This window comes from Myxocyprinus asiaticus, chromosome 27 (assembly GCF_019703515.2).
Source record: "Myxocyprinus asiaticus isolate MX2 ecotype Aquarium Trade chromosome 27, UBuf_Myxa_2, whole genome shotgun sequence".
In the NCBI taxonomy this organism is placed as follows: domain Eukaryota; kingdom Metazoa; phylum Chordata; class Actinopteri; order Cypriniformes; family Catostomidae; genus Myxocyprinus; species Myxocyprinus asiaticus.
In genome coordinates, this window is record NC_059370.1 from 23,137,785 (window position 1) to 23,156,595 (window position 18,811).

Below are 18,811 nucleotides of genomic sequence, written 5' to 3' on the forward strand. Positions count from 1 at the left end.
GCTTATTGCAAGCATAATGTGGCATTTATGGTACCTACCATAAGGGGCTAACTGCTAAAGCCAACCAAACTAATTTTAACCCTATGCAAAAAAAATAAAATAAAAAAATGTAGAATTTGCATGAGACAACAGAAAGCTGAAAAGGTAATTTAAGGTATGTATTTATTTATTTTATTTTTTTCTTAATGATATGATGACATTATACATTTTAAGTTGAAATGCTCATTCTCAGTTTATGGATGGATCACTGAAGAAGACAAGGCACTTTCCTAAATAATCATGTCAACAGATGCATACTATATTCATGTTTTGCATTATATTGTATTGTTTTAAGTCCTGCTGTGTGTGCTCTCTGTTACTGCTAAGCAAATTTCCTCTTGAGGATCAATACATTTGCACCCTAATCCACCCTACCCTACCCTATCCTATCCTATTTGTTGTTGTTTATTAATGTTTTGTGGCATTGTCAAATGAAAGGTTAGTGCCATGGCATTATAATTTTTTCCTGTCTATTAGAGTACTGAGTTTTAGGTAGAAATAGAAGTATCAAAAGGGACAGGGCAATGAGCGTATAAAAACATACACTTCACTGTTACTTTAAGTACAACAAGCTTAAAACTTTTGCAGAGTTACCTTTTTTTTAATGTACACCTTTCTCTGTTCTGCTCTCTCCCTTCCCTCATCAACACCTCACTAAATCCAACAAGTGCAATTGAACTGCAGAACTCTTACACTTGTAGGCAATAAAATACATTGTTAAAGTGACATGTAATTACCCAGGCTCTTATGAATAATTAAGTGCATGTGTAAGGAAATGCATGTGGCTGTTAGATGATTAATAAGGAGAGAGGATAGACATTACATAGCAAATGCTTGACATGAGTGCTGTCCGGTCTCTGCTCAAATTTGCATTGACTTCAAAACGTGTTCAGGTATTTGATGAGATCTCCTATGTCAAGTGTATATTGTCAGCAAAAGCAGTCATTGACATAAAAAGGCACTTTTTATGAATGGGGTACAAACCAGAGCCTGAAAAAAAAATAATAAAAAAAATAAAAAAATAAATAAATAAATAAATAAATATATATATATATATATATATATATATATATATATATATATATATATATATATATATATATATCAAGAGATTATCAGCTTGAGGAGGTCAAACTAAACATGAGCTCTTTAATTTTCTATGAGGATTTCAATTTTTGCAATTCTGTTACCAAAATGTGGGACTTGTCTAAGTAGTATAATATAAGCATAATATAGCAATTCTGCCACAGAGCAATGACATCTCAGATCATTACCTCGTCTCTTGTATGCTGCACTTAGCTAAGGCCACTCAATCTAAACTAAGTTATCATTCAGGTAGAACAATTCTTTCAATCACTCAAGAAAGCTACACTAACAATCTCTCAGATTTGTCTCAAATCCTCAGTGAGCCAAAAAGTTCAGAAGAACTTAACGTAGTCACAGAAAATATAAATACAGTCTTCTCTTAATAAATCTTCAATTAATAAAACATTAAAGAGAAAAGTCCTGCACCATGGTACAATGGTCACACTTGTGTTCTTAAGAGAGCAGCTCAGAAAATGGAGGTATTTTGTAATGCATGGAAGACAGTGTCTCTAGCTACAGACAGGCTCTAAAACTGCCAGGTCTGCATATTTGAGAAAACTCATAGAAAATAACAACAATCCTAGGTGTTTATTCAGTACTGTGATTAAATTGGTAAGGAATAAAACTTCAACTGAACCAGATATTCCATTGCAGCACAGTAGTAATAACTTTATGAATTTCTTTACTTTTAAAAATGAAATCATCAGAATCAAAATCAAAATTGTGCATCCTTCTGCCACAGCACCTCATCAGACAGTGTCTCAAATTATTCCCTACGAGCAACTTCAATCTTTCGCTGTCATAGGTCAGGAAGAGCTAACAAATCTTATCAAAACATCATAAGCAACAACATGTATATTAGATCCAATACTGACTAAACCCCTAAAAGGGGTGTTTCATGTAGTCTCAGACCCTCTTCTTAATATTATTAACTCCTCATTCTTAGGTCATGTACCAAGAAACTTAAAGCTGGCAGTTATCAAAATGCTTATCAAGAAACCACAGCTTTAGGAGAGTTGGCTAATTGGCTAGACCAATCTGAAATCTCCCATTTACACTACCGGTCAAAAGTTTTGAAACACTTGACTGAAATGTTTCTCATGATCTTAAAAATCTTTTGATCTGAAAGCATATGCTTAAATGTTTGAAATTAAGTTTTGTAGAAAAAAATATAATTGTGCCACCATATTTATTTCATTATAAAACTAAAATTTAATAAAAATAAATAAATAAACGTTTTTGAAATTGATGACTTGGACCAAATAACAAAGAAAAGCAGCCAATAAGTGCCCAACATAGATGTGAACTCCTTGTTTAAAAAGCATCCCAGGGTGATACCTCAAGAAGTTGGTTGAGAAAATGTCTAGAGTACATTTCTGCAAAATCTAGTCAAAGGGTGACTACTTTGAAGATGCTAAAATATAACACAGTTTTTATTTATTTTGGATTTTGTTTAGTCACAACATAAATCCCAGAGTTCCTTTTATTTTATTCCATAGTTTTGATGACTTTACTATTATTCTAAAATGTGAATATATATATATATATATATATATATATATATATATATATATATATATATATATATATATGAAGAATTTGAGTCAGGATTTAGACCCCCATCATAGTACAGAGACTACACTTATCAGAGTCACAAATGACTTGCACTTATAATCTCATCATGGCTGCATTTCTCTTTTAGTGCTTTTAGATCTTAGTGCTACTTTTAACACCATAGATCACAACATTCTCTTGGATAGGCTTGAGAATTATGTTGGCATTTGTGGACAGGCATTAGCTTGGTTTAGGTCCTATGTAGCCGACCGCTACCACTTTGTTTGTGTAAATGAGGAACTGACAGATCAAATTAAAGTTAAGTATGGAGTGTCACAGGGATCAATTTTAGGGCTTCTGCCTTTTTCCTTATAAATGCTTCCCCTGGGAGACATTATCAGGAACCATGGAATTAGTTTTCACTGTTATGCCGATGATACTTGTAACCCTTAGCACAATTTGCTGCAGACACAATTGGGTCTGAGTATGGACCAGCTCTATCAGAAGATCAGATTCACCTACGGAGAATAAGGAGCTCACAACAATAATGACTCACTCAGGCACTGTATTAGGTTCAACTGCACATATTATCTTGTTAGAACCTTATATTATAACACATTAACTAGAATGCATAACATGAGAAAAAAATACACAAGTTCTTATAAGAAAGAAGAAAAAAATAAAAAGAAAAATTTCTCAATACCAATTGTATTGACTCTGATATTCTTAACTCTTTTTCTCCCTCTCCCATATAGGTTGCAAGGACTTCAGATGACCTCAGAAGGACTCAAATGGTAAGTATATTCACCTTTTCTTGAATAATGTTTACATAAATTGGGGTATTAACCTTTGATTCTTCCCTTCTAGGTATTATTCTCGTATGTCTTTCAGTTTACTCTGTAGAAATAAATGTGAACCAACTCCAGTGATACTCTGAGTTCAACTTTTGAGTAATAAATTCACTCTAGAAATAATTTTAGAAAGTAAATTCACTTATTTGGTACATCTTGAAATTTATTCAATAAATTTCCCTTCCTTTTCAATTTGTAAAAATAAAAAAATAAAAAATGCACTTGATCAAACAATACAAATAAAAAAAACACAAATGAAATTAAAATAATTTCACATATAATTCCCTTTACATAAATTTAAGTCTCAGTTTTCAAAATGAGTTCTGTGAATCAGTCTTATTCACAACTTTGTGAATATGGCTGAAACCTTCGAAAAACAACTGTATTGTCTTTCACTTTGTCTTTCCTCTTTGATTTAGTTCCTCCAAAAGAACCAGAGAAATACAGGTGTATGTGCTGTTGGTTCAGTTTCCTACAGTCCAACTTGGCAACGACAATGTCATTCAATCACAACTCGATGTTAGCTCCATGTGGCTCGCCAGTCCCAACTCCCTCCATGAACGCGGGAATTTGAACGAATTCTAGAAGTCCAAGAACTCCACTTCGGTAAACGTCACTTCAGTGTAACATCGGCTCATCAGCACACAGCATTCACCAGGCAGGAAGACGATGAAACCAAATCCAAACAAATAATAAACAGAAAAAAAAAAAAGATTAAAAAACCTGACCTTGAATACAAGGTCACAGATCCATCATTAGTAATGTTTTCGTGATACACATACATCACATCAATTACCGTAGTTCAACTCAATATCAAAATGGCCGTTACATTTTACATACGAACATGTAAGCATGCGTTCATCACATGTGACCTCACATCGTACATTCACAATTAATGAAGGAAACTTAAATACAACTCTCTTTCATTTTACATTTCCATTATATGAACATTCTACAACAGATTAGTACATTAAATAACAGTTTTAACTCACCAAGACCACTGATGAACTTGACCGTTTTAATCCCTTTTAACTCTGAAGGAACTCCGTTTCCACTTGGTCTTTTGCTCAAACGTCTCATAAAAATTAAAATATCACTATAAACTCTTTTTTTCTTCATAAAACAACTTTTAATACGTTAGTAACATGTTATGCGTTAATGAGGCTTCTTCTCAGCAGCCGCATCAATCTCAGCAACTAAATAAACAGTCTATTTTCACACTAAATCTTCCATTTTCATACGTCAAATCGTGTCTAAATAGATCTCACTTCAATATTAATCAAATTAATATTGACTAATCAAATTCTCACATTTCTTCAGAGTGAAATGAAACACGTCTGTTCTCTTCTGTTCTGCCAAGTGGAGAGAAAAAAAAACTCAACCGCATGCAAATTCCGGAAATGAAAATGCGCTAAACAACATTCTCAATTGTCATTGTTCAGTTTTCCCAAGTACAACATATTTTCATTGGCTGTTTTACTGCTCATAAAAATCATTACATTTTGCTCATTTACATTATTCAGTCACATCTTAGTATTGTTTGTAACCGGGGTTACACCCTCCCCCTTTGTTCTTATGCATGTCCTCGGGCATGCATATGGCTATGTTGTCAGCACTGACAAGGGGTCGCCCGGTACCATGACACACTGATTCCAGATAAAATCTGAATTTTCCTCTGACTGAGCAAAGGCAGCACTTAGTCCTTATAATAAGGACTGAACCACTGAAATTAAAGGATTCCCTAAATGGGGATAATGAAATTTCTTTGGGGGTTTAATCTGCCTTGCAGAACGTCTAACACCCTCATTCAGTTGGTTCTCCTTTTCTGGCACCCCATCACCTGAAAGATCTTCTTTAGGCTTGGGATCATTCTTCTCAATCTGAACAACCTCAATTTCTCTACTGGATTCAGCACTACATCCTCCAGTGTCTCAGAAGACTCATCCAATAACTCCTCCCAGGACACTCTTACAGTGTTGTCCACTCTACATTCTCCAGGCTCAATTTCCACATTCTCGGATCCCACTCCATCACTCACAGGTAAGTTCTTATTCACTTCATCACATAATTGTTAGTTTACCTCACTAACTTAAAGCCATTTTTTTTTTTTTTTTTTTCAGGGAATCGACATTTGTCTGGCTGGTACCTGCTACCTCAACCTCAAATGTGTCTGTGATTGGGGGACTCCCCAAGTGATGGGAAGAACTCTCAGGTGGTGAGTAATGAGTCACCACTTCTATTGATTATCTGGGTACAAAACAATAAGGAGACTCACTCTCAGAATTTTCCTCATCATTTGAATTTCCTGCTTCATCAGCATGTTCCTTACAAGACTGAGGCCTTGTTCGACATCTTTGACACACCCTAGGTAAAGTAGTCTCGTCTGCCTCAACACCGGGTAAAAACCCACAAGGTAAGAGCAGGTCCCGGTGCAGAGTATGGACAGCACCATCTTTCCCTTCAGGACAAACGGTATTCACAGGAACATCTTGTACTTTCTTTAACACAATGTACACATTTGATTCCCATTTGTCCACCAGCTTTTGTTTTCCCCTCAACCGTTCATTCCTGACTAAAACCCTATCGCCTACATCCAAAACATTCCTGTCAAACCTCATTTTATTCCGCTCGGCTACTTTCATGCTATTTTCCAAAGCCAATTTGTGGCTTTCTTCTAACCTACTCTTTAGAGAGGTTACATACTTTGAATGAGATTGATACGGTTCGTCGTTCAAGATCCCAAAAGCAATGTCCAGTGGCAACCGAAGCTGCCTTCCAAACATTAGCTCATAAGGTGAGTAACTCGTAACATAGTTTCTGGTGCAATTGTAAGTGTGCACCAGCGGCTTGACATACTCTTTCCAATGAGCCTTCTGTTTGTTATCCAGGGTACCCAGCATTTGCAGCAGAGTCCTGTTAAACCGCTCTACTGGGTTTCCCCTAGGATGGTATGGCGTTGTTCTCACTTTACGAATGCCAGCAATCTTACACAATTTCCGGATGGTGTGAAACTCAAAATCTGGCCCTTGGTCACTGTGTAGCTTCTCTGGGAAACCATAATGTACTAAAAAAATGGTCCCAGGGGCACTTAGCAACCATCTGAGCTTTTTGATTTTGAGTGGGAATTGCGAAAGCGTACTTCGTAAAGTGGTCAGTGTTAACCAAGATGTCTTTCATGTTGTTGCTGTCGTGTTCTACTGACAGGATGTACATACAGACTAACTCTAATGGTCTGCTGGTCTGTATGTTTACCAGTGGAGCAGCCTTCTGCACGGAGGACTTTCTTCTGACACAACGCTCACAAGTCCTGATCTTCCTTTCCACGGCATTGGCCATTCGAGGCCAATAAAACCGGGAATGAAGGAGGTCAAGAGTCCTCTCCACCCCTAGGTGACCCATATCATCGTGCAAACAGGTAAGTACCATCTCTCTGAGATCTCTAGGCAATGCTAGCTGTCTTTGTACTGTTCCTTGATCCAGACATTTACATTTACATTTATTCATTTGGCAGATGTTTTTATACTTACAAAAGAGGACAAACATAAGCGAATCATCCTAAGGAGACAGTGGTACGAAAAGTGCCATATTACAAAGTTTCACCAGCATCAGAATAGCATTCAAAACAGATTAAAGGATTAAAGCAACAAGGATTTTTTTTTTTTTAGTGACTGGTTAAGTGCTCATGGAAAAGATGTGTTTTTAGCCATTTTTGAAGGCAGAAAGTGAATCAGCTTCATGGATGGAGTTGGGAAGGTCATTCCACCAATGTGGTATGATGAAGCCGAAAGTCTGGGAAAGTGTTTTGGTGCCTCTTTGTGTTGGTACAACAAGGCGATGTTCCTTAGCCGACCGCAGGCTTTTAGTGGGCGCGTATCTCTGCAGAAATGATTTTAGGTATGCTGGAGCAGACCCAGTGACTGTTTTGTATGCCAGCATCAGAGCCTTGAACTTGATACGTGCATCAACTGGCAGCCAGTGAAGAGAGACAAAGAGTGGTGTAACATGCACTTTCTTTGGTTGATTAAAGACCAGATGTGCTGCTGCATTCTGGATCATTTGCAGGGGTCTAATTACACATGCAGGGAGGCCTGCAATGAGAGCATTACAGTGGTCCAGTCTAGTTATGACAAATGACTGAACAAGAAGTTGTGTGGCATGTTCAGAGAGGAAGGGTCTTCCTGATATTGTAGAGTGTAAATCTACATGATCGTGTGGTCTTTGAGATGTGATCTGTGAAATTTAGTTTACCCCTAGATTTCTGAACGTTTTGGAAGGTGTTACTGTAGTTGCACCCAGCTGCACGGTGATGTTGTGTTCAACAGCAGGACTGGCTGGAAAGACAAGGAGCTCGGTCTTGGCTGGGTTAAGTTGCAGGTGGTGTTCCTTCATCCGGGCTGAGATGTCTGCCAGGCAGGCAGAGATTCGAGCAGTCACTGTTGTGTCGTTGGGCTGGAAAGACAAGTAGAGATGCATGTCATCAGCATAGCAATGGTAAGATAAACCATGTGCCTGAATGATGGGTCCCAGTGATGTTGTGTATATAGAGAAGAGAAGTGGCCCTAGCACTGAACACTGAGGTACCCCAGTAAGTAGTTGATGTGGCTTGGACACCTCACCTCTCCAGGCTAACTTGAAGGACCTACCTGAGAGATAGGAATTAAACCAGTCAAGCACAGTCCCTGTGATGCCCAGCAAAAAGAGGGTGGAGAGTAAGATCTGATGTTTGACTGTGTCAAAAGCTGCAGAAAGGTCCAGTATAATCAGGACACATGATCTGGATTCAGCTTTTGCCTGTCTCAGCGACTCCGTGACAGACAGCAGGGCAGTCTCGGTGGTGTGTCCACTTATGAAGCCTGACTAATTGTCATCCAGCAGCTTGTTCTCTGAGAGATAGGCAGAGATTTGATTGAAAACTGCCCTTTCAAGTGTTTTTGCCATGAATGGGATGAGAGAGACTGGTCTGTAGTGTTCTATTTGTGTGGGGTTAAGTGCAGGTTTCTTCAGCAGCGGGATTACTCGAGCCTGCTTAAATGTAGTGGGAAAAGTGCCTGTAAGTAGAGATGAGTTAATTATGTGAGTGAGTGCAGGTAAGATGGACGGAGAGATGGCCTTGGGAGGTGAGAAGGAATAGGGTCAAGGGAACAGGTGGTGGGGTGGTTGGAGAGGAGGAGTTTAGAGACCTCAGTGTCAGTCAGAGGAGAGAACATAGAGACAGAAGAGTTGCATACAGGAGACGAGTGTTTGACAGGGTGAGGTGCTGAGAATGTATTGCTGATGGTTGTAACCTTATTAGTAAAAAATGTGGCGAAGACATTTGCTGTCAGTGATGTGTCAGGTGGTGGAGGAGGAGGGCAGAGAAGTGTGTTGAATGTTCTAAACTAGCTGCGAGTGTCTGTGGTGCTATTGATCTTGTTCTGGTAGTAGGAAGTTTTTACAGATTTAACGTTATCTGAAAAAGTTGCAAGCAGAGACTGATACTTACCTAGATCTTCTGGATCTTTAGATTTCTGACATCTCCTCTCAGCTGCCCTGAGGTCAGTCTGATGTTCACGAAGGACGTCAGAGAGCCAGGGGCTGGGTAGTGTAGTACGTGCTGGCCTTGAGGAGAGAGGACAGATGTTGTCTAGAAAGGTTTTTAAAGTAGAGCTTAGTTTGTCTGTGGCAGTGTTTACATCAAGGGTGGAAAATACATTTTGTGTGGAAAGAGAGGTAGAGACAGCAATGGAAAGGCGAGAGGGTGAAAGAGAACGGAGGTTACGGCGAAAGGAAACCAAAGGTGGAGTCTGTTTTAATGTAGATGGGAGAGTCATGTTGAATTGAATAAAGTAGTGATCAGAGACATGTAAAGGAGTAACAAGAATATTTGAGTTGGTACAGTTACGTGTAAAAATTAGGTCAGGCTGGTTGCCCGATCTGTGAGTTGGTGTGGTGCTTAGTCTTTCCAAGTCAAATGAGGCCAGAAGAGCATTCAGTTCAGTGGCCTTGGGCTTGTCTTGGTGAATGTTGAAATAACCAAGAACAACAAGTGGCTTACCATCCTACGGGAAGGAGGACAGCAGGACATCCAACTCCTCAATAAAGTTTGCCAGCTGACCTGGAGGGCGATAAATAACAAAAACATGTATTTTTGTGGGTTGCATTGTAGTAATAGCATGGAATTCAAAAGTAGTATTGTTACATAGAGAAGAGTGTGGTGAAAAAGTCCAGTTGTTATAAATGAGCAAACCTATTCCCCCACCCTTACCGGTGTGAGAAGGAGAAGTTGTTGAGAGAGTAGCAGGTGTTGCTGTATCCTCTGGACATATCCATGTTTCTGTCAGTGCTAGGATGCTGAGGGTGGATTATGTGGCAAAAGCTGGAATGAAGTCAGCTTTGTTCACAGCTGACTGGCAGTTCCAGAATCCCACTGAGAAAGAGAGCTGTATCCTCTGGTGCTGAAGTGCTGAAGTGCAAAGTGGCCGTATGTTGTGTGCATTGCATTTTGTTATGGTACAGCCTTATTCCAAAATGGATTAAATTCATTATTTTCCTCAAAATTCTACAAACAATACCCCATAATGACAACGTGAAAGAAGTTTGATTGAAATCTTTGCCAATCTATTAAAAATAAAGCACTAACGAGTCGTACAGTGAAAAAAACAGGACACGCCTTAATGCTACTTAGCACAAAACTAGTCACGTGGGCAACCGAAACTACGGGTCGCGCGAGGTGAACAGCGCGGGAACAAACGTGACTTCAGTACACCACAAATAAATTATGCTATACTTTAGCAATAAATAATACTCTAAAACAAGTGAAGCACTGTAGATAGACACTAAAAACAACGATGGTTTTACACACACTGGACAAACAACTCTAAATCTAGCAGTGAATACCCTGGGACACGTCAAAACAATATATCACACGCACCAACACAAGTTTAAGCGATGCAAGTTCAAGCCAGTAAACAAACAGCACAAGTCTAGCAATGAATACCACTCTACAACAAAGTAAAACAATTAAATAAACACACTTACACACAACTGCAGACTCCAGTAGATAAATAGCTTCTCCTGACAATAAGACACTTCCGATACAATAACCCATTTCTCATTTCAAACTTACTCCATTCCATAAGCCACAAAACCATGTCCAGTGGCTTCTATTTCACACTGGGCAGTTTGTTATTAGACTCTAGGTATTCAATGACCTCCCTTATTTCAGGGTCTTCCCTCTGTCTATGCACTAAATCATCCTCAAACACTCTAGGAATGACAGGTAGGCCATGGTCACACTCATCCATAAATGCCTGGGGTAACGCATCTGTAGTCACACCTAAGGACTCAACCAAGGCTACAGGAGAAGGTTGGTAAATCTGATGCCTCTCACAGATGGGTTTCACCACCTCAGGAAGCATAACCTGCTGTCCCTGTTCGGCCTCACCCAGATGATTTCACGTGAACTGCTTTATACATTCCCGTTCCTTCTGGGACTCCAAATCATTCCTGAGCTGACCATTCGGATGTCGAGACAATCCATCTGTGTTTTGATTCTGAGCACCTGCTTGATACTGGATTTTGAAATTGAAAGTGGACAGACTAGACAACCACCTGTAGCTAGTGGCATTGAGTTTTGCCGAAGTCAGGACATATGTTAGGGGGTTACTATCAGTCATCAATGTGAATTTGCTCCCATACACATAGTCACTAAACTTAACGATGACCGCCCACTTCAGCGCTAAAAACTCCAGCTTATGAGCTGGATACTTAGCTTCACTCCGAGTCAATCCCTGACTGGCATACGCAATGACACTTAGCTGTCCCTCCTGCTCCTGATACAAAGCAGCACCGAGCCCGGTGGTGCTGGTATCAGTATGCAACAGGTAAGTTAGCTTGGGATCAGCATAGCCCAGAATTGGAACAGTTGTCAGTTTGTCCACGATGGTTTCAAATGCTTGTTTGCATTCAGCGGTCCATCTATCCCCTATTGGCTATTTTGGGTTGAATTAGGGCCGATTTACTTCCTTACACTTATTTCTCCTCCTAACTGGGGTATACCCGGCCGTGAGATCATTTAGGGGTCTAACGATTTTTGAAAAGTCCTGTACAAATCTCCGGTAATATCTGGCGAATCCTAAAAAGGATTTCAACTCTCTAAGATTCTGCGGTTTTGGCCAGGTTTTTATGGCTTCTATTTTACTTGGGTTAGTACTCACACCATGTTGAAAAACGACATGACCCAGATACCGTATGGACATCTGAAAAAATTGACACTTCTCTGGAGAAAGTTTTAAGCCGTACTCTTTCAACTGGTTAAGGACTTGTAGTAGATGGCTTTCACGTTCTGAAAATACTCTTAGATCATCGATGAAGATCAGAACCTCACTCCAGTTCAAGCTCCCCATACAACGCTCCATTAGCCGCTGAAAAGTACTGGGGGCATTTGTTATCCCAGCGGCATCCAATTAAACTCCCAGAAACACAGGGGACATACAAAAGCCGTCTTTGCCTTATCCCATTCATCCATTTCGATCTGATAGTATCCTGATTTCAGGTCGAGAACGGAGAACCATTTGGAGCCCATAAGCACCGATAACGGCTCCTCAAGATTTGGAAGAGCATAAGCGTCCTTAATGGTCTGCGCGTTCAGCTTCCTGAAATTGATACAAAGCCGCACAGAGTTATCCTTTTTCCTCACCACAACAATGAGAGAGGCGAAAGGAGATTCAGACTCTCTAATTACTCCAGCATTCAACAACTCCTGCAAGTGCTTCCTGACTGCACTAACATCTTGAGGATGAATCGGTCTGGGTCTATGTTTGAAAGGAGTCGCATCGCTGAGCTTAATGTGATATTTCACCTTGTCGGTTTGGCCATAGTCCATATCATGCAAGGCGAAAACTTCAGGCATTGCACTCAGCAAGGCGGATATCCAACTCTTCCATTCTGTCGGCAAAGGTGTCACCAAAATCAATATCTATCTGTGTTTCTGTTGATTCCCCTCAGGCTTGTGAGGAGTCACTTCTCTGGGGAACCTCCATCACTTGCTGAACAGAATACATTTCAGCTAACACTGTCTTAGAAGAAATCACAATGTCAGCATGGGTTTCATTTTTAACCAACATTGGCACACAAAAGGAACTTTTGCTGGGCAGGGTGTGCAAACCACTGGCGATAACTAAACCACTTGGTAAGTTAGACAATTTGGAAGGCCCAATGACTGCTAAGTTCTCTGGGAGGCAGCTGTTCAGATAAACAACACCATCGAACACTGCAATACCACCTGCAGGCACAGTTTCTGCACTGTCCCCTCCCAAAGTCACATGCCCCAGGGTCTCCACACATTTCTGCTTATGCCTGGCACTCAAAATCTTAAGCACAGCTCGATACCCATTAAAAGCTGGGTTGAGCTCAATGTCTCCTCCTTGAGCATGAGTATCATACAAGGCATCCAAGGAGTTTGTTCCTACTAATATCTGTTGCACTCTCACCAAGTCAAGAACCACTAAGTCTAGAGTATCAATTTCCACCTCTAACCCCAAGAATTCTTTAGGGAAGGTTTAAGTTATTTCCACGTACCCCAAATAGGGCACAGACTGCCCATTGGCCCCTTCTACCTCCAACAACGCATCTAACGGCTTCACCGGATGATCTGCTAAATGTGCCTTGTGGAATGATGATGGAATCGTGGTCACTTGGGACCCAGTGTCCAATAAACAATTCACCTGCATTCCCTCAAGGCACAACTGGGCAGTGCACTTTGTCCTAATTAACCCTTTTGGTAACCTTCCTAACATTCTGCCTTTTGAACAAGTGTCAAAGGCTTTCCCGTTCTGTTTAGGACACTGAAACTCAGTCCCGTTCTCTGCATACCCTACCGCAGAGACAGCTTGGAGTTTACCTGCTGTGATTTAATTTGTTTCTGCAAGTTCAATTGGGCTTGTTTCTCCCTCAACAAAAGGCGCTTTCTGGCCACTTTGGAAGAGTTTGTTGTGCCCGTCTTCGCCGCAGTGAAAACAGTACCCAGGACGAGGTCAAGGCAAGCCTGTCCCACTCATCCGAGACAGCTTGAACTCATTTAACTCAACCTGTCTAGGCTGCGCCTTTTCAAAATTTCCGTGGAAACCTAATGATTTTTGTGTTCGACTGTTCTGTGCTTCCATTGTAACCATTTGAGCTTTTAACTCAGCTACTTGCTTCTTTAGCTCTGCAAGTTCTGAAGCACTTGAGTCAGCGTACAGCGTTTTTTTTAGGCACGGCTGACTGCATAGCCTGGACTTGCGCTCTCAACTCATTTACTTCTGCTTTTAATGTTGAGAGCCTTACAGTTTCCTAGCAATCAGCCTGGCCCTTCTTAGAAACTGAAATCCTCAAAGGGGCCAACTGTGTGTGAATGCCCGATATTGTTTTTTTTTTTTTACCGGATCCATTTCAACAGTTGTTTCACCTCCTACCTCAGTAACATGAGTGGACAGCTGATGTGCGATAGCTTTTGCCTTAAAAGGATGTGAACTGAGTTTGTTCATTCCCAAATGGCTTCGCATGTGCTCCTCTTTGGAAGCTTGCTTGTCCTCCTCAGTCCTAATGGACACTACTAACTCAGCAAATGAAGGGGGGTTGGTCTTTCTTTCTTCAAGATGCAAATTTGCAAGCAAACAGTTATCCCAACACCCTCTACAAAATTGCTTTAATAAGCTGCGGTCATGCTCGGCTTCTGAAATGCCTCCCCTCTGCACCGTCGCACTCAGCATGACTTGCAGCCGATGCAGGTAGCTAGAGGGTTTCTCCCCCTGGTTTTGCAACAGGGTCATAAATCTTGCCAATAACTCTTTGCCATCTTCAACTGACCCATAAACAGACTCTACAGCTCTAAATATACCACTGGAGATGCTTAAGGGCTGATATGCTTTACAACATCAGCCGTTGGTGGCAAAAGGCTGTCCAGTATTTTCCTGGTGCGAGATATGTCAGAAATGGATGGGTCATCAAGCAAAAAATCAACGCTCGCCCTCCAGGTATCAAAGTCGGGTTTGTTAGCTGGTTGGGGAACTTTACCCGAAAACGACCTCAGGTGCACAGGAACGTACTGAGTTGATACAGCATCAGTAGCCCACACTATCGACTACTACTTGTTGTATGCTAGGGGGACTTATTACATCCATGGACAGAGCAGTACACGTGGGTACCGCATCTGCCTCATCGGTCCTGGTCAGGTTTTGATCTTTGCATGGTTGGACACTTGACAAGGATACCCTATCCAACAACTGAGGTGCAGTTGTCTTTTCGACTATTCTTTGTGACTGAGATGATAACCGACAGATTTGAGAATCGGCCACAATAGGACAATCATTCCCATCCCTTGACGTGGGTGACAGTTTAATGAGAGAGCTAGAAGCATTAAGCTTCTTTAGCTCCTCTTGAATTACGACTTGAAAGGGTTTTCCGCTAACAATTTCTTGTAGTTCCGCTAAATAATCTCTAGTGACATCACCCCCAGTCGTCTGCGTGTAAACACTGCTCAAGGCACGCACATTAATGATAGTGTCTGCATTAGAAGTACCAACGATTCGTAATGGTAACAAGGGTCGAAGCGCATCCATAGCTGAGCTATATTGGAACTCTATGGTAGCTTGCTGATGAAATTCAGATTCTGGACTATCAATGAGCAAAGTTTGCTTTATGCTACCATAGCGCATCAGCCATGACTCAAGATCTTGATCGGATTCAGATAGCATTATACTACTCACTAGAAAGGCATCAGAGACACTCACTTTCTCTTGTCTCACAATGTCCATAGTTCTCATCAACTGCACTGTGTACACTGCTTTCACACACTGAGAAGTCACTATTGTTGTATGACACCCCAAATTCTCCTGGCTGGCTCGCCAACTTTGTAACCTTTAGCACAATTTGCTGCAGACACAATCGGGTCCGAGTATGGACCAGCTCTATCAGAAGATCAGATTCGCCTACGGAGAATAAGGAGCTCAGTTAACACATTAATTGGATTTATAACATGACAAAAAAAAATAAAAATAAAATACACAAGTTCTTATAAGAAGATAAAAATAGAAAGAATTTATCAATACCAATTGTATTACTCTGACATTCGTAACTCTTTTTATCCCTTTCCCATATAGGTTGCAAGGACTTCATATGACCTCAGAAGGACTCAAATGGTAAGTATATTCACCTTTTCTTGAATAATGTTTACATAAATTGGGGTATTAACCTTTGATTCTTCCCTTCTAGGTATTCTTCTCTTATTTCTTTCAGTTTACTCTGTAGAAATAAATGTGAACCAACTCCAGTTATACTCTGAGTTCACCTTTTGAGTAATACATTTCCTCTAGAAATAATTTTAGAAAGTAAATTCACTTATTTGGTACTTCTTGAAATGTATGCAATGAATTTCCCTTCCTGTTTCAATTTGTAAAAATAAAAAATTACACTTGATCAAACAATACAAATAAAAAAAACACAAATGAAATCAAAATGATTTCACATATAATTCCCTTTACATAAATTTAAGTCTCAGTTTTCAAAATGAATTCTGTGAATCAGTCTTTGAAGTTTTATTCACAACTTTGTGAATATGGCTGAAACCTTCGAACAAAAACTGTCTTTCACTCAGTCTTTCCTCTTTGATTTAGTTCCTCCAAAAGAACCAGAGAAATACAGGTGTACATGCTGTTGGTTCAATTATCTACTGTCCATCTCAGCAACGACAATGTCACTCAATCACAACTCGATGTTAGCTCCGTGTGGCTCGCCAGTCCCAACTCTCTCCACGAACGCGGTAATTTGAACGAATTCTAGAAGTCCAAGAACTCCACTCCGGTAAACGTCACTTCAATGTAACATCGGATCATCAGCACACAGCATTCACCAGGCAGGAAGACGATGAAACCATCTGGACCTTGATCGCGTAGCCGAGGCGAATCGTCCTGATGAGTGTTGGGCCTCATGTATTCAGAAAGACGACAAAGGCAGGCCTAACACAAGTCGTAAAACCTAACTCAGCCCCCACACATTCCATGTCGTAAATTTTACTGATAAAAATCGCGCCAAAATCAAACAAAGGGAGTCCAAAACAGACTACAAATCCATGAAGCCTTGCTCACTAAAGGATCGAACTCTCAACTCCTATTGGATGAGGCACACAACAGAACATCCCTCAAACATGACATCATCAGGAGTTGAAATACCTCTGAAATGCTTCCAGAATTTGCTTCCAGCGACTTTGTTCACTGAATATAGACGTAGTTTTTTTGCTGCTCTCCGGTGCAACCTCGTGGCACAAGGAAGTAATGTCCGACTTGAAACTGTAGCCATACAATCTCCATCTCGCTGGACGAGTTGAGATTACTCTGTGTTCAACCAAACACTCTAACAGATCCGAAGGAGACCGCCGAGCAATTCGCATCTTCATCCGTTTGCCTACAGAAGTGAAGAGATTAAAGATTTCTCTTCCATCTTCAATCAAGTCGACATTTCCGAGTTCTCCGCCAGCCCGCCGAGAATCAACAGCCGTACCACCTGCTGACAATCAACAGCCGTACCGCCCGCCGACAGAGCGAGGAAACGGCCTCCCGTCATCACACGAGCCTCAAGGAACCGGGTCAAAGTTAAAGACAGAGGAAAACACATTCTACCTGTGTCCTCATGCGATTCAAGTAAGAGGTTACATCTGGGCAGAGATAGAATATTATAGTGTGTTATTCTTGTGTTTCAAGGTTTTTCCTTGTACAGTTTACGGACCGCCATGTCCGCTCATTATTAATACTCAGGGTATTATCACAAATTTGTTTTGCTGTATTGTGGTCCAACCAAATTGGATTGTTGTGCAATTTCGCCATCGCAGGTGAGACAGAAACTGAGTTCATCCATTAAAGAGTCAAATAACGCAGGACTTTTAGGAGCCCTGCTCATAAAACCGCGTCTCTGAGTGATGAACACAGCTGCTTTCTCTCCCGCTATCGTGAAATCGGCTTTAGGGCTGTCACTTAATCATCTCTTTCTCTCTCTCTCTCTCTTACTAATCACACACACACACACCACACACACACACACACACACACACTGTCACACACACACACACACACCCTATGTGTTATAGAATTATTTTTATTTCCATATCTAATCATATCACTGTTTAGTTTGTAGTTGTAAGTCGGAAGTTTATTGACTGTATTGTATTAATTATTAATTGATATTACTGCATAACTAAACTTTTACAAAGAGAAGTGTTTTGGTGTGTTTTGCATACGCCTGTGTCATGCTGACGGGATGTCAGTGCTCGGATTCAAATCTTCATTCATTGTTTTTTTTTTCCCGAAAATCGATATTCTTCGGATGTCGATTTTCCTAAGAAAACAATCTAATATTGAGACTGTTTTACTATTCGGTTATTAGTCCCTGATTTCAGGGTGGTGCCCCGTCAACGTTAATCCTTATTAATATTCTATTGATTTTTGATAATTGATAATTATCTTTGATGATTGAATTTGAATGATCAATAAGCTAGTATTAATTTTAATTAATGTTTCATCGATGTTAACAATTAACGATTATCTTTGATAACTGTTGATTTAAAGGATTTAAAAAGCTAACATTGATTCTCATCAATGTTCTATTATTTTAATAATTAATAACTATCTTTGATAATTATTAATTATTGCTAATAACCAAACTTGCTCCTAAACGTAGTGCAATACATTTACTGGAGCCCCATATGAGGTTTTAATGAGTTAGATTCAATTGATTAATTTTAATATTAATTAATAACTACAGAAATAATTATTAATTATTTCTGATAGTAACACTGATCTAAACAACCAGTAAAGCCCTACATGAGCCACCATGAGGGGCTGGAGAGCTCTAACCAGGCTTCCAGCCTCCGTGACAGCGGCACCAGGGGGATGACTGGACTTACCGTGCCTGGGCAGGATGGTTCGCGGCAAGGCAGAGCAGGTGCCCCACCTGGAAGACAGCCCAGGGGGGATGTGCTGCTCCGCAAGCCTGCAATGGTGGCCGGTGACTGGGGCAGGTGAGTGGCCCCAGAGAGCAGCACATTTACCTGTTCGCCGGCTGTCTCTCGACAGAGAACGAGGGAATGGGAAGTATCGCCTAATTGACCGGAAAGACTTCCAGTGCCTGGCCGTTGCCAGTGTGCTGGCCCAGGGAATGAGGAAACTGATCTTTTATTGACCATGTGGGTGCCAAGGCCCAGAGGGCACTCGGCGATGTCATACTCACCACACGCTGGCCCAGGGGCGATGGTTGGGCTGGAGAGATGTCCC